This window comes from Odocoileus virginianus, chromosome 28, assembly GCF_023699985.2.
Source record: "Odocoileus virginianus isolate 20LAN1187 ecotype Illinois chromosome 28, Ovbor_1.2, whole genome shotgun sequence".
In the NCBI taxonomy this organism is placed as follows: Eukaryota; Metazoa; Chordata; class Mammalia; order Artiodactyla; family Cervidae; genus Odocoileus; species Odocoileus virginianus.
In genome coordinates, this window is record NC_069701.1 from 6,131,166 (window position 1) to 6,145,754 (window position 14,589).

General features: G+C 43.0%; 1 protein-coding gene across 1 annotated transcript in view; it reads left to right on the forward strand.

Annotated features, from left to right (window-relative positions):
• The first annotated feature begins 5,342 nt into the window (after window positions 1–5,342).
• The window catches only part of RAB38 (RAB38, member RAS oncogene family), a 111,025-nt gene continuing 101,778 nt past the window's right edge, over window positions 5,343–14,589 (forward strand). Inside the window, exons 1-3 of the mRNA XM_020880142.2 lie at window positions 5,343–6,029; window positions 6,689–6,785; window positions 10,720–10,861. The gene's annotated coding sequence lies outside the window, so the exon portion shown is untranslated. The remainder of the gene's footprint in view (window positions 6,030–6,688; window positions 6,786–10,719; window positions 10,862–14,589) is intronic.

Sequence of the window (14,589 nt, forward strand, 5' to 3'; positions counted from 1 at the left end):
TGCAAAAAACATTTTTCCCCTAGTATAGGGTTCTGTTTCTATTTGTTCATTCCCTATATCTACATTTCATTGATAATCTACATTCTTCATAGTGAATTGAAAGCAGCTTGATAAAAACCTTAGACTATATTGTGACAGCACGATTTACCAATTTATTGTTAATATAAGTTTTTGTACTTTGATTACTTAAAAACTGACAATCTGTATGAGCCACATTTGGAAAAATCCCCTCAAAGAAAGTGTAACAAAGAAATGGAAGCAAGGAAGTCTTGACAATCAAGTAAATTAAAGTCCTCCCCAAATAGCCATACTTCTATTTCTCAAGATAAAGCAACTAATATTTCAAGAATAATTTTCTACGTTCAAGGCCAAGTCAGGACCGAAATCCACATTTCCTGTCTCTCCTAATCTCCAATGTCACACTTCCTGTGTCCTTCTAGCACAGTGCACCTTATTCCTTGACCTACAACAGATGACGAAAAATCTACAGTAAACAGCTCAGCCTGTATATTGTATATTGTATATGTATATTGTTGGTCAAGGCCAGCTTATCATCCACAGGGTGATATACAAGACGTTCAGAGTGCCAACAGGCCCCATGACCCCTGCCCCAATCCTTCCTGGCTTGTCTCTGAACTCATTCCCCACTTAGAGCTTATTGGCTGGACCTACTTCTATGTAAACATGCACATTGAGAAATGGAATAAATTATCGAGTTTAATTAAAACAACAGCATGATATGCATTATCAAGAAAAAATATTACTTTGACTTAAAAGTTTCCTTCTCGGAGCCCAGGAGAGACTGTTATGGAATGTTCAGCACTCTAAAGGCTATGTTTGTTTTCAGTACATTTTAAGTGGAATATTTTTCACCCTTCCGAGGAGGGCATACAAAGGCTTTAATTAAACAATGTCACATGGGAACTCTTGCCCCCAAAGCCTTTACTGGCCCTAATTAGCAGATGCAGCTGTAGATGCTATCAATATTAGATGGTCTGTTTATTGTGTCCATTTATATCACACTCATCAGGGAGCATGTGGAAGGCACCCCAGAATTATCAGCTTTAATTAAAACTGGTTCAATTGGTAGAGAAAATATCCCATGCAAAAATGGGTCAGGTGAAAAAGAAAGATTTAAAAAAAAAAAAAGGAAGAAACAGCAACATCATACTGGACTATTATTACCGAGTCTTCTTTAGGAAAAATAAAGGAGGATACTTGATGAACTATTTCTCACCAACTGCTTGAGAGAAGCGTAGGCATTTCAGGGCAGGTTCAATTACATGGACACGGGGTCTCTCAGTCAGAATGTTCCCCTCCCCTGCCCAGGGTCCCCAGGTGACTGCCAAGGCTCCAGTAGGTTTCTTTCTAAGTAGAGTGGTAAGGAGGAGTAGCACATTCATTTAGACACATTCACTGAATTCATCATTCAAAGAATTATATAAAACTACATGTGGAATCTCCTAGAAGATTGTTTTAGGTATCTCAAATATAATATATATATTTTTATATATAATTACTCTTTGTATATAATTAATATATATAATAATATATATTATAAAATATAATATATAATTACTATTACTTACTTGATTTCTGCTGTGTGCTTATATATATCACTCTAATCCTAACAACTCAACTGCTATTTTGCATTTTCTAGATAAAAAATCTGATGCTCAAAAATATTAAGTCCTTTCCAAATGTCACAGAGTTAGTACACAATAGACCCAGGATCTAAACATCTGTCAAATCCCAGAGCCCAGACAACTTTCCCTACCTCTCCTGTGTTAGTCAAAAGACTTTAACTTTTTTGCCAACAGCTTGCTTACAGGGATTCATGAGCTGAAGACAAGCAAAGTTGCTTTGAAAACAAGCAAAGTTATGTTTAAACTCTTTTCCATTTTCTTAACTTCTCTAAGCCTCAGTTTCTTCCTCAGATCATCAGTTTCATTCATCAGATCAGGGTCAGAAATATTTCTTGAAAATTGGATGACAGGGGATAACTTCTGTGAAAAAATTTTTAGCTTGTGGAAAATGCTTGACAAATACTATTTCATATCTTATTCTCACTTACATTCCACAGTGATCCTATTTTGGAAGACACTTTGAGATGGAGAGTTCTTCCTATCTCTTTGGAGTGTTGCTGGGTTTGCTAACAGAAAGCCCCTTTGAAGGATACAGTATGTCATTCACCTTTAGTGCTCTACGGAAATAACAAGCCTCCTTTATTTGTTCTATTTACAAGGAAAGAATTGCTGGCGACATGTCTCTTCAGGATAAAAACTGTGAACTTTGAAAGCATGATCAGCCAATAATGGGAAAACAGTAAATAAAGGTTTAGAGTCGGCTTCTCAAGCTTTTCCAGTGACATCACCTTAAAGGTGTGGCAGAATGAACTTATGTATCTATGTGGTTTGAATGCTCTAGTATAAACACTCCTTTACATCTTATTTAAAGAATATTATTTTATCTTTAAGATGTGCAGTTTTGTAACCCTTAGTATACATGCTGTTTTATTTGAAAAAGTGTTAAATTATTAAGTCTACTCCCCTACCTATCACCTTTTCAAGTCATCCAGCCATGTCCATGCTCCAAAAGGTGTATCATATTTATCTTATGTCTATGCTTCATGGAAACATCTCTAAGAAGTTTTGGGGGAAATCTGATATTCAGTCTAGGAAGTACAAGTTTGAAAAGTATTTAAGCCAAGATAGAAATAGATCAGGTAAGAATTTTTGCCTTCTATGAGCTGTTTCTGAGGTGACTGTCATGAGAATAAGCTCCTTTCTGACATTAGACCTAACATTCTGATGTTAGGTGGGATGGTCGCTGGGAGGCCAATTATTCCTGGATGAGGACAACAGAAAGGCAAGAGAAAAATGATTCAGGTTCTATACCAATGACATATTTTTCTATAAAGTTCATTGTTTATATATTAGAATACTAAACATTAAAAACCTCACCTAACTCACTATTCAAATGAAAGCACAATTTAATGAGAAATAATAAGTCATAGTTGGGGGTCTTCTGGTTTTATCACCTGTTCCATTTCCAGGCTGGTGTTTAAAGGTCGATCCCACGGCATGTTACTTAGGGCCCTCGATTCAGGCCTGAAGCCCTGAGTTCTCCAGTTTCCCCAGCTGCTGTGAGCATCCCCTGTGAGGGCTCTTACTTAAGCCCTCTCCAGAAACGTCCCTCTGAGGGCCCACCTGGGCCAAAGTCAGGCCTGGCTCCCTTGCCACGATCCAGAAGGCCTCTGAAGGACCATCTCAACTCCCCAGCTGCTGGGCAGACACTCCGTAATTCCTGCATCACAGGTCAGCCTTCCTCTTACCCAGCCCAACTTCTCTCACCCCTTTCCGGGTGCCATTCCTACAAACAAGTCTTCACCCCGGACTCTGTGTGCTGAGGAACCCAGCCAAGGATAGCTTCTCCCACTAGCAAGTTAACTGCCTTCAATTCTCCCTATGCAGCAATTTCCCAAGTTTCATTAGACACCATCTCTGAATTTAAACATGCAAATAAAGTAACAACTCTGAATCACAAACATCACTGGTATGTGGATATGTAACCGTAGGCAGAAAAGTGATCTTTTCTAATTTAATTAGTTTTAGTGAGTGAGTGAGTGAAAGTCACTTAGTCGTGTCTGCCTCTTTGTGACCCCACGGACTACACAGTCCATGGAATTCTCCAGGCCAGAATACTGGAGTGGGTCGCCTTTCCCTTCTCCAGGGGGTCTTCCCAACCCAGGGATCAAACCCAGGTCTCCCGCATTACAGGCAGATTCTTACCAGCTGAGCCACAAGGAAGCTCTGATAGCTCAGTTGTTTTAATGAAAGCATTATTTATTACGGTTCAGGCACTAAATTGTTTGAATGTACATATTTAGTTTGATTCTCACAACCACCACAGGGTGTAAGTATTATTCTAAGTATTATTCTACCTGTTTAAGAAATGGAGAACTGAAATCTACTCACTTGGTTAAAGTCATAGTGTTAGTAAATCATGAGGTCACAATTTGAACTCAGTTCTTTCTCCAAGTCTGGTAGTTTCCAGTCCATCTGTGATGCTTTGTGCTGTTTACACGTGTTTCCAGCTCTCTGCCTTCTGAACACAAAGCAGAAAGACTTTCCTACCCACCGAATGTTAAGCATGGCCATGTCACTTGCTTTGGCTAATGGAATGGATTCAGAAGAGCTGGCTCCTTCCTGCCTTCCTGCCCCCTCCTGCCATGGGGAGCAGTGACCTTCCAGATGTTCGTGGCTCTGCCACCTCGTGCCCCTGTGTAAGGACAACATGGAAAAGAGCCCCCAGCACAACTCAAGATGAGCGTGGATTGTAAGTGAAAAGGAATCTGCATTAGGTCATTGTTCTCCAGGGGTTGTTGTTATCATGGCCTAACCTTATGTGGGGCTTTCCAGATGGTGCTAGTGGTAAAGAACCTGCCTGCCAATGCAGGAGACGTAAGAGATGAGAATTCTGTCCCTGGGTTGGAAAGATCCTCTGCAGGAGGGAATGGCAAGCCACTCCAGTATTCTTGCCTGGAGAATCCCAAGGACAGAGGAGCCTGGCGGGCTACAGTCCATGGGGTGGCAAAGAGTCAGACACGACTGGAGCGACTTAGCATGCATGCATGCAACCTTACTTGATTAATTCATAAATTATGGCTAAGGAACAGATTAATTTTTAACTTAAGTATTAGTAGGAGGAATCCCCTGGTGGTCTAGTGGTTAGGACTCAGTACTTTCACTGCTATGGGTCCGAGTCCGATCCCTGGTTGGAGAACTAAAAGGTCCCAAACTGTATAGCGGGCTCCCCCTCCCCCCAAAAAAGTATTAGATTAGTAGGGAACTGCCATTTTTGCTAGAATTGAAATATCCTTTTAACACTAGAATTTACTTTATAATATAATATAATTGAAAGAGTTTCGGTTTTGTAACCATGTAGATGTATAATTTAATTTCAATCTCTGATCTAACCGATCCTTGTTTAATAAACTTGAGCTTCAATTTCTCTTTTTCAGCCCCTGTGTACTCATCTATAAAATGAGACTAGTAATATATTTTGTCACAGCATTGATGTAATGGTTTGACAAAATAAGGCTAGTAAAGCTTTTAGCAAATTGTCTGACACATAGATGGTATCAAATAAGTGTTTTACAGGAAGTATATCTTTTTATAACTCTCTGCATCTGAAAGTCATTTTTACAAATATAGATTCCTGAGGCCCATACCAGACCTACTGAATTAGAATCTTAGGTTGTGATTTTTAACACACTCTTCTAGCAATTCTTCCCTGAGATTTGAAAATAATTGTACTAGACAAATGTTAAATATTGCTGACATATATATACATATATATTATCTCAGAGAACCAGAAAAGCCTCCAGTGAGAATCTTCAAATGATCTTAGAACCAACAGAAGTATCACTCTCTGCACTGTAGATAAATCAAAATGAGCTCAACTGTATATAAACCAAAATGAGTGGATTTGGGGGAATACAATACACACTTCAAAGCCGTGACATCTAAAAGAAAAATCCCTGTGAATTCTTTGTGTCTTTAAGTATCACATGAATGGTATAGTCTGACTAAAGTAATCTTTGCTGATGAGAATCAGGGTTGGGGGGCAGTCTGGGACTTAAAGACTGACTGAAATCAGAGGCCTATGAAATGAGACTGACAGCCAAGGAGATCAAGGCAAGGACGATTTTCTCGGAGGCCCCTATGCATACACAGAAAAAACTCCTGAAGCTTTCTGGTGGGATTCTGGGCTGGGAATTTTATTTCTGTTGCTTTTAATAATTCAGATACCTTTGAAACCTGCTGTGCTTTTTAGTTGTGGTGAGTAACTTTGGAAATGTGTGACCCTTCCAACCACCTAATCACCAAGTCACTTTCTCTACTTCTCCTCTCGTCCTGAGTTTATGTTTATATATATGCATATTTACAGGCCAAAAAAAAAAGAGAGAAGGTAGAAATAACCAAAGAAGAGGCTAACAAGTCTTAATGATGCCTTGTCCAAAACAGGTGAGTGAAGAGAAGTCGTGACTTTGAGTCTGAGGGTGGGGTGGGGGTGGGAAACCCATAGCCAGCAGGATCTGGGAGAAAAGCCTGGAGGGAAAGCAGGGCAGGGCTGGGCATTGTGACCTGAGACCACTGTGTGAAGCATCGGGGCTCGGTTTAGCTTTGAGGTCCTGGAGTCCCCGGAGAGCTGCCCTCCTGGGCCCAGAGCTGGACAAGGACACTCCGCTATCGTTTGGGTCAGAATTGGAAGGTGCCCCTCTACTCCTTCAAGGCGTCACACAGCTGAAGGAGCAAGGACAGCCGAGACGGGGCCACAACGCTCTTGCTTTCCCCGGCTCAAGACTGACATCTGGTAGACACGGTTTCAGATCTCCGTGAGCCTGGCCTCCCTCCCTCCTGCCCTGTGGGTGTTCTGTATCACACACGAGAAGAGAGACAGGGACCCACATCAACAAATAACTGGCATTGGATTTCTTATGACTTGGGGTAGGTGGGGAAGTCTTTAGTGGATCTTAAATAAAACAGAAACATTTTAAAAAACGTGATGTTACTTGCCCTTTGAATACTGAGAAGTTTGGATGTGCGTGCTAAACCCATCAACTTGCCTGTGTGGTACTGGGGTCAGCTGGCAGACCCTGATGCTTTGATTTCTGCCACCACAGAAACGGGATGCTAATGGAACACGAGGCTGTACTATGGCGATTCAGCATTGCTTGGGGGAGTAACTTGCTACAGTCATCGTTTCACTCATCACTTCAGGTGAGACGTGCTTGAGGCAGCTCTTCCTCAGTATTTGATTTTTCCAGTCTTTGTTTTCTTTTGTTTGTTTGTTACAGTTAGGTGCTGTGTTTATATCTGCTGGTTTAAATTCTGTCGTACTTCACCTTTAGCATTTTAGTGTGGCAAACCACATTTTACTCTCAATTAGGTACTGCTAATGGAGTACCTGGTAAAGACTTAGGGAATAAGTCTGCAGCTAATTTTTGTACTCATTGCATACAGATCATTCCTCATGTATAATGTGCCCCAAATGCAGCTTCACTTTCTGGATACCTTGAAGGAGATAGAATAGCTTTTCATCATTAGGTGCAAAGAAACAAATCACAGAGAATTCGGAGAAATGGAAATCAGTAGCAGATTTGCTCTTCCTTCCTTCCTTCCTTCTGGTGTCTTTTGGGAAGCCAGATCCTAATCAACAGAGAAGAGTCTTGCGTGACTTTTACCGCTCTGAGTGGACTGGATTATCATTTAGAATGACATCTAGTCATTATTGTAATCCCCTGGGGGCTTCATGGTAACGCATCCGCCTACTAATGCAGGAGATGTGGGTTCCATTCATGGGTCAGGAAGACACCCTGGAGAAGGAAATGGCAACCCACTCCAGTATTACTGCCTGGAAAAATCCCAGGGACAGAGAAGCCTGGCAGGCTTCAGCCCTTGGGGTGGCAAAGTCTGAGATATGACTGAGCACGCAAGCTTGTACTACTAGTCAGCATCAGCATGTGCGAGTTATCAGTTGTGCTTTATTCTTCCATGGCCTACCTCCGGTAGCAGATGCCAGTTGTTGCCCTATCCATCACCCTCACTTCTTTGGGTGCTCTGCCCTCTAGCACATGCCTACACAGTTCTACTGGAAACCTTTGTGATTCTCACTTGAAAGCACTCTCTAGGTTCCAGCCCTAACAACCAGAAGTGCCATGGGCTGATGCACCAGGAAACAACGTTAGGCAAAGAGAGAGGGGAATGAAAAAAAGTCACCTCTCCCGTGTCCCTGGGAACCAGGGGGTGAGGAACCTTGTTCCACACCCTCCACTGACTCCCTGAGTTCCCAGTGGGACTGAGAGTCCCAGCTGCCCTCAACATTGATCTGCTTATTATCGTAAACTTCACTGGATTTCTTCCATTTCCTGTCTCCTGCCCCCACTTTGCTATTGGGATTTCCTGGAACCACCTCGCAAATATATTATTTGCACACAAGTATTTGTCTCAGAGACTACTTCAGGGAGTATCCAACCACAGAAAACTCCTTGGGATAGAAAAGGGAGGTAATGAACACTTCATGAGTGACTAATACGGAAACTATTAATAAAACTGAAGAACATTTAATGTAGCCACACAGTGATGTTGAGTTGTCCCATCAAAGAAGGCTGTCAGCTAGGCTCTAAGGTCCCTCTCATTAGAGGCCACTTACTGCCCTGGTGCATTTCCCCAATCTAAGACCTTGGTGATCTTATCAGCAAAAAGAGCAGATTCATCTCTTGGGCAGGGTCATATCTAGTACGTTCATAGAACAGATGGATAAAACTTAAATACCAACTCATGAATTTACCGTTGAAATAATGGCCACAGGGACTGGAATACTCAACCTCCAAGTGACCGCTGCACACTGTTGCCAGAGGCTGACCCACATGCAACCTCCAAGTGACCGCTGCACACTGTTGCCAGAGGCTGACCCACACGAGATTCCAAGTAAGCAGCAGACGTTGCACGAATGGCATGGAATCAGGACAAAGGGAGCCGGAGGCACCCAAGGTCTAAAGGCATTAGCCTCAGATACCCTGATACCCACATCTGCAAGTAAGGGTGACAGTGCCTGTGAAAACAGGATCTCAAACTTCTTGGCAGAAAACCCCTCCAAACTTTCCACACTGGGGAACTCCTTATGTGTAGGACACAGAGTTGTGCGTTATTCAGTCACTAACTCGTGTCTGACTCTTTGCAATCTCATGAACCGCAGCACGCCAGGCTTCCCTGTCCTTCACTATCTCCCAGAGTTTGCTCAAGCTCATGTCCATTGAGTCCGTGATGCCATCCAACCATCTCATCCTCTGCCACTGTCTTTTCCTCTTGCCCTCAACCTTTCCCAGCATCGCGGTCTTTTCCAAAGAGGAGATTATTGGCTAAATGCAAAGTTCCTCTGAAAAATGTTTACAAGTGGAATGCCTCTAAGATACTCAACACCTCCTTCTGAGCTTCACATTCTTCCTTTAAATGTTAATAAATTCAATCAGACAGGAAAAGTTCTGCTGGACTGTAAATTATTCAGACTTGTTCAGTGATTTTGCATATGTCAGCCCCAATGTTAATTTCCAAGGGGCAAATTCATTTCCATAGTATTTGGTTTTGAGAGGACTAACAAACTACACCACCTCCCCCCTTGCTAATACCACCTGCCATATCGAGGCTGTGATTTCATTTGTTCTCACAACCAGTCTTTGAAGTCAGTATTAATCATCCTTATTTTATTCATAAGCAAGCAGATGTTCAGGTCAAGTTACTCGTCCCAGTGATGGAACTGGAATTCAAGCCCAGGTTTGTTTTCTAACTCCTACTTTTTCTGCATACTACTCAAAGGTTACGGCATTGAGCTTTTATTTAAGAGTTGACTTAAGAAAAGCTTTCAGTGCTAGAGCAAAGTCTGACAACTCCTAAGGGTCCATCTGGGTTTCCGTGGTGGCTCAGTGATAAACAATCTGCCTGCAATGCAGAATATGAGGGTTTGATCCCTGGGTTGGAAGATCCCCTGGAGAAAGAAATGGCAACCCAGTAATCTTGCCTGGGAAATCCCATGGATAGAGGAGCCTGATGGGCTATAGTCCATGGGATTGCAAAAGAGTCTCGGACGTAGCAAGTAAACAACACCAACAAGGGTCCATCTAGCTCTAAGAGTGTATGATTCTTTACTGCACCTGGCTTTGTTAGACCTCAGAATTGAGACTTTTTTCTAAATAATTCTTGAAAAGTTATTGTTCCTGGTTATTCAGGGATGATAAACTGTGACTGAGTTATCTTTCTAAGTGCCTAAGTCACTCATTCCACTGACCTTGGGATCACGTTATTCACCCACATTACTCATCGTGTTTCCTTCTTGATGAACATTTGCATCTGACATCCATGTTTCATGAGGAATGAGAATAACTTTCTAAAGATTGTAAAAGATCTAATTACCCATATTGACCCTGCCCAGAAGCAACCACAAACAATGCTGTAATTAACTTAGTTTGGCTATAAATGGGAGACATATGGGTGACTTTTATTAAACAAGAAAAAAGGCAAGCTCAGTAAACTGATGGATAATTTACTTAGCATTCTGAAATGTGTGCAGTGCTGCGATATCTGCCTTTTTCTACTTCCTTGCTTCCTCTCTCTCTATCCCATTTTTCCTTCTTTTAAAAAACATTTATTTTCCTATTATGAAACTAAATAGATGATAGTCAAAGAACATTTTTGAAGTTATAGAAATATGGGAAGTAAAAAATATCCATTTTTACTATTTAGAAATGACTACAGCTAACCATATAATGTGTTTTTCCCTTTTGAGTGTGTGTGTTTCTATGTAATATAAAATATTTTGGTTTGTTTGTTTTAAAGAATATCAGTGTATGCTATATTTAAAATGGATAACCAACTAGGACCTACTGTATAGCACAGGGAACTCTGCTCAATGTTATGTGGCAGCCTGGATGGGAGGGGAGTTTGAGGGAGAATGGATACATGTATATGTATAGTTGAGTCCCTAAGCTGTTCATCTGAAACTATCATAACACTGTTAACCTACAAACTAAAAGGTTTTTTTTTTTTTTCTTTTAAGAAGAATATCAGTGTAGATGCTGTGTATCAGCCTCTTTGAGCTAGAGGATCTTTGCCTTGATGTGCCTCTGTGTTTGTTTCAAAACCACCTGTTATTTGACAGATATGTTTTGCAGCTGTTCTTAAAAGAGACATGCAGTGATCCGTGACCCAGCTCTGACTTGACCACAGAACTGTCTGCACATGTAAGGCCTGGAGGTGTCTGCAAGTTACTTCTGCTGACTACCATGCTAGGATCTCCCAAGGTGGGATTTTGTATTCTTTTAGGCACAATCCGCGCTGTGTGCAAAGAAGCCTGGAAGACTGTGCGTGCCCCAGCTGCCCCTGAAAGTCTCTGTCCCTTTGCTTAAGCCCTGCCTCCTACACCTTGAATATTCCCTTTCTCCCCTCCCTTTGGGAACAAGGTGTTTTTAGGGCAGAGCTCTCCCTTCTCCCATCCTAGTTCAATGATGACGTTTCTGCTCTGCCATATGGAGCCCGGTTTTGTTTGATTGGCATTTGCAACTTCCGGCAAAGGACCCACTGAGGGATCACATCCCTTTGCTCTTGGTTGTTCCGTCACCAAGTCGGGTCTGACTCTTCGCAACCCCATGAACTGCAGCACTCCAGGCTTCCCTGTCCATCACCATCTCCTGGAGTTTGATCAAACTCATGTCCCTTGAGTTGGTGATCCTATCCAATCATCTCATCCTCTGTCGCCCCCTTCTCCTCCTGACCTGAGTCTTTCCCAGCATCAGAGTCTTTTCCAGTGAGTCAGCTCTTCGCATCAGGTGGTCAAAATACTGGAGCTTCAGCTTCAGCATCAATCCTTCCAATGAATCTTCAGGGTTGATTTCCTTTAGGATGGATGGAGTAGTTTCATCTTGCTAGCCAAGGGACTCTTATGTATCCCTTGGGGATCAATAATAATGCCCTCTGGGGGAGACACAAGTGGCCACTGGGAGCCCAGTGGGAGGCCGCTGCAGTCTTCAGGCCAGGACTCGCCAGCAGTGTGATCCCTGTCTGTCCTCTGCCCCGTCCCCACTGTCCAGCACCCCCTAGGAGCAGCCTGGTGCCTCAGGCCACTGGAGCAAGGCCCAGAGGACAGTCGGGAGGACAGAGCTCTAGAGAGCAGTGTTCCCCTGCCTCTTGCTGGTTTCTATTCACGTCTCCCCTTGACTTAAGGTCAGAATCTGAGGCTTGGTCTCAGATCAGACCCAGCAGATTTCTCTCCAGTGGCAGCAAGAATTGCTAAGAAAAAAAACAAGAAAGTAGGGGCTTCAGCCCTTCCTCTAGCCCCCCAGGTCTCAGGAAAGGGACTATTCTCCATGCTGAACGGCATGGTATCTTACTATACTGGAAACCAGGGCAGCTCTCTTGCCTACTAAAAAGCTTTGCCTGCTCCCTGCTGCTCCTTTTTCAGGCTTGCAAACCGTGTGCCAGGTATTGCTGCATCAAGGATTTCCTGTTTATCACCCCCTTGAAGCTTTCAGCAATCCTGTGACAAACTCAGGTTGACTCACGGCCTGCCAGACCCTGAGGAGGTCTCCATCTGGAGTCCAGGCCTCGGTTGAGCTCTCCAGCTTCAAGGCTTGCACTTCTAAGACCCCTGGCCCTTTGATTTTCTGGTGATACAGAATCCTCTGTGGTTCCTGGAAAATAAGCGGTCTCATATATGGGTCTCTTTTCCTGGAGTCACTCTCTCCTTCCTATCTCTGGGCTCAATTCCTACCCATCCTTCAAAACTCAGCCCAGACTCAGGCCCTGTGTCCCTGGGGAGCCTGCTCAGTCCCTCAGTTGTGTCCAGCTCTTTACAGCTCCATGGACTGAACCCCGCCAGGCTCCCCTGTCCAAGGAATTTTCCAGGCAAGAATGCAGGAGAGGGTTGCCGTGTCCTCCTCCACGGGTATCTCCCTGACCCAGGGATTGAATCCGTGTCTCCTGCGTGGACATGGGGAGTTTTGACCACTGAGCCACCCTACAGTCTCAATTTGCTTTCACTGGCGGTCTGTGTTTTGACCCCAGTTTTCAGCTGAGTCACACCTAGGTGACTTGAAATGGTAATTCTGTTCTCTTTGTGTAGGAGAATATATTTTTAACTCTGGGAAGGTATGTAACAATTATTACAGTACAGACTGTGGCAACACATTTTGGGATATTGTTTTGTATACATTCTAGAAATGCACTGTTCAAAAGGGCAGCCATTAGCCGTAAGTGGATATTTAAATATAAATTAATTAAATAAAAATTCCATTTCTCAGTTGTTCTAGTCATATTTCAAATGCTCCACAGCCACATGTGACCAGTGGCAACCTTCTTGGACACCACACGTATTAAACATTACTATCATGACAGAAAGTTCTCTTGGATGACACTGTTTTCAGATTGTCCAGAGGGCAAGCTAAATCCTCATCTCATAGACAAGCTAAAGGAGTATATCTCAAAGTCAGGTCCAAAAGGACAAAGTGAGGAAAAATTATTCACCACTTATTACTAAGGGTTAATCTCCTTAATATATAAGGAACTTTCAAAAATAAAGTCTTCCCGGGTGGCGCTAGTGGTAAAGAACCTCATTGCCAGTGCAGGAGATGTAAGAGACGCAGGTTCTGTCCCTGCAGGAGGAAATGGTAACCCACTCCAGTATTCTTGCCTAGAGAACCCCATGGACAGAGGGCTACAGTCCATAGGGTTGCAAAGAGTTGGAGATGATTAAAGCAACTTAGCATGCAGCATGCATGCAAAAATTAAGAAGACCAACTATCCAATAGAAAGATAGACAAAGGATATGAACAGACAATATAGAAACTGACACGGCCTTTAAATATATGAAAGGACACTCAAATTCACCCAAAGAAAGAGAAAGTCAGCTGAAACTTCCCTGTGGTCCTATTTTCCACAGATAAAAAAAAAAAAAAAAAACAAAAAAAAAAAACCAACATTTGAAAACAAGTCTGTAAGAATGCTCTTGTGCACGTGTGCCCAGTCATTCAGTTATGTCCAACTCTTTGCGACCTCGTGGGCTGTAGCTTGCCAGACAGACCCCATGGAATTTTCCAGGCAAATACAGGAGAGGGTTGCTATGTCCTCCTCCAGGGTATCCTCCCAACCCAGGATCAAACCTGCAATTCCTGCCTGTCCTACATTGGTAGGTGGCTTCTTTACCACTGAGCTACCTGGGAAGCCCGAGAATGCTCTTAGACATGGCCTAATAGAAACATTTCTCAAAATGACAAGGGCATGTTCTGTGTGACCCAGAAATCCTATCTCTAAGAATTCATCTTACAGATTTAACTGCACATATGTGAAATGAGAGAGGCACATTGTGGTATTGTTTGGAAACAACTCCCCACCCATCACCATTAATAAAGAACTGCTAAACGTAAGTTAGTGACATATATGTGTAGCTATTTAAAAATATGCTGCACAGTTCTGTATATATTGAAGCAGAAAGATTCCCTTAGATAAATGAAAAAAGCAAATTCAGAACAGTTTGCATACAATGCCACCTTTTCTGCAAAAAAAAAAAGGAAAAACAAGGAGATTAGAGCCCAAAAGGTTCTGAATGAGCTTGTCCACCACGCGCGAAGAAAGCTCATAAGAATGGCACTTAACTTGGTGCCGGGAGCAGAATGAGAGCGAAGCTTTCACCAGACACCAACTTGGACTGTTTAGTTTTTGAACTGGGTGATTCTGTATCATCTCTTATGATTACTACATTGATTTAAAACAAACAAACAAACTGGTTCTGCTTTGGTGATTGGGCCTCCAGATCCATGAGGATGCCCATCAAGGAAGGTCCGCGGACCCTCTGTAGAGTTCCCGTGGAGCAGAGGCCTCGCCCCTCCACGCTGTGGCCGAGCTCCGCCCAGGGTTCCCACGCATCCTGCATCCTCGGGTCTGCGCACACAGCTGGATCCAGCGGCCCTGGAGTGCTGCCCTTCTCCGCTCGTAGAAGGGGAATGTGTCCATCTGCACCCCTTCTCACGCTGCGCCT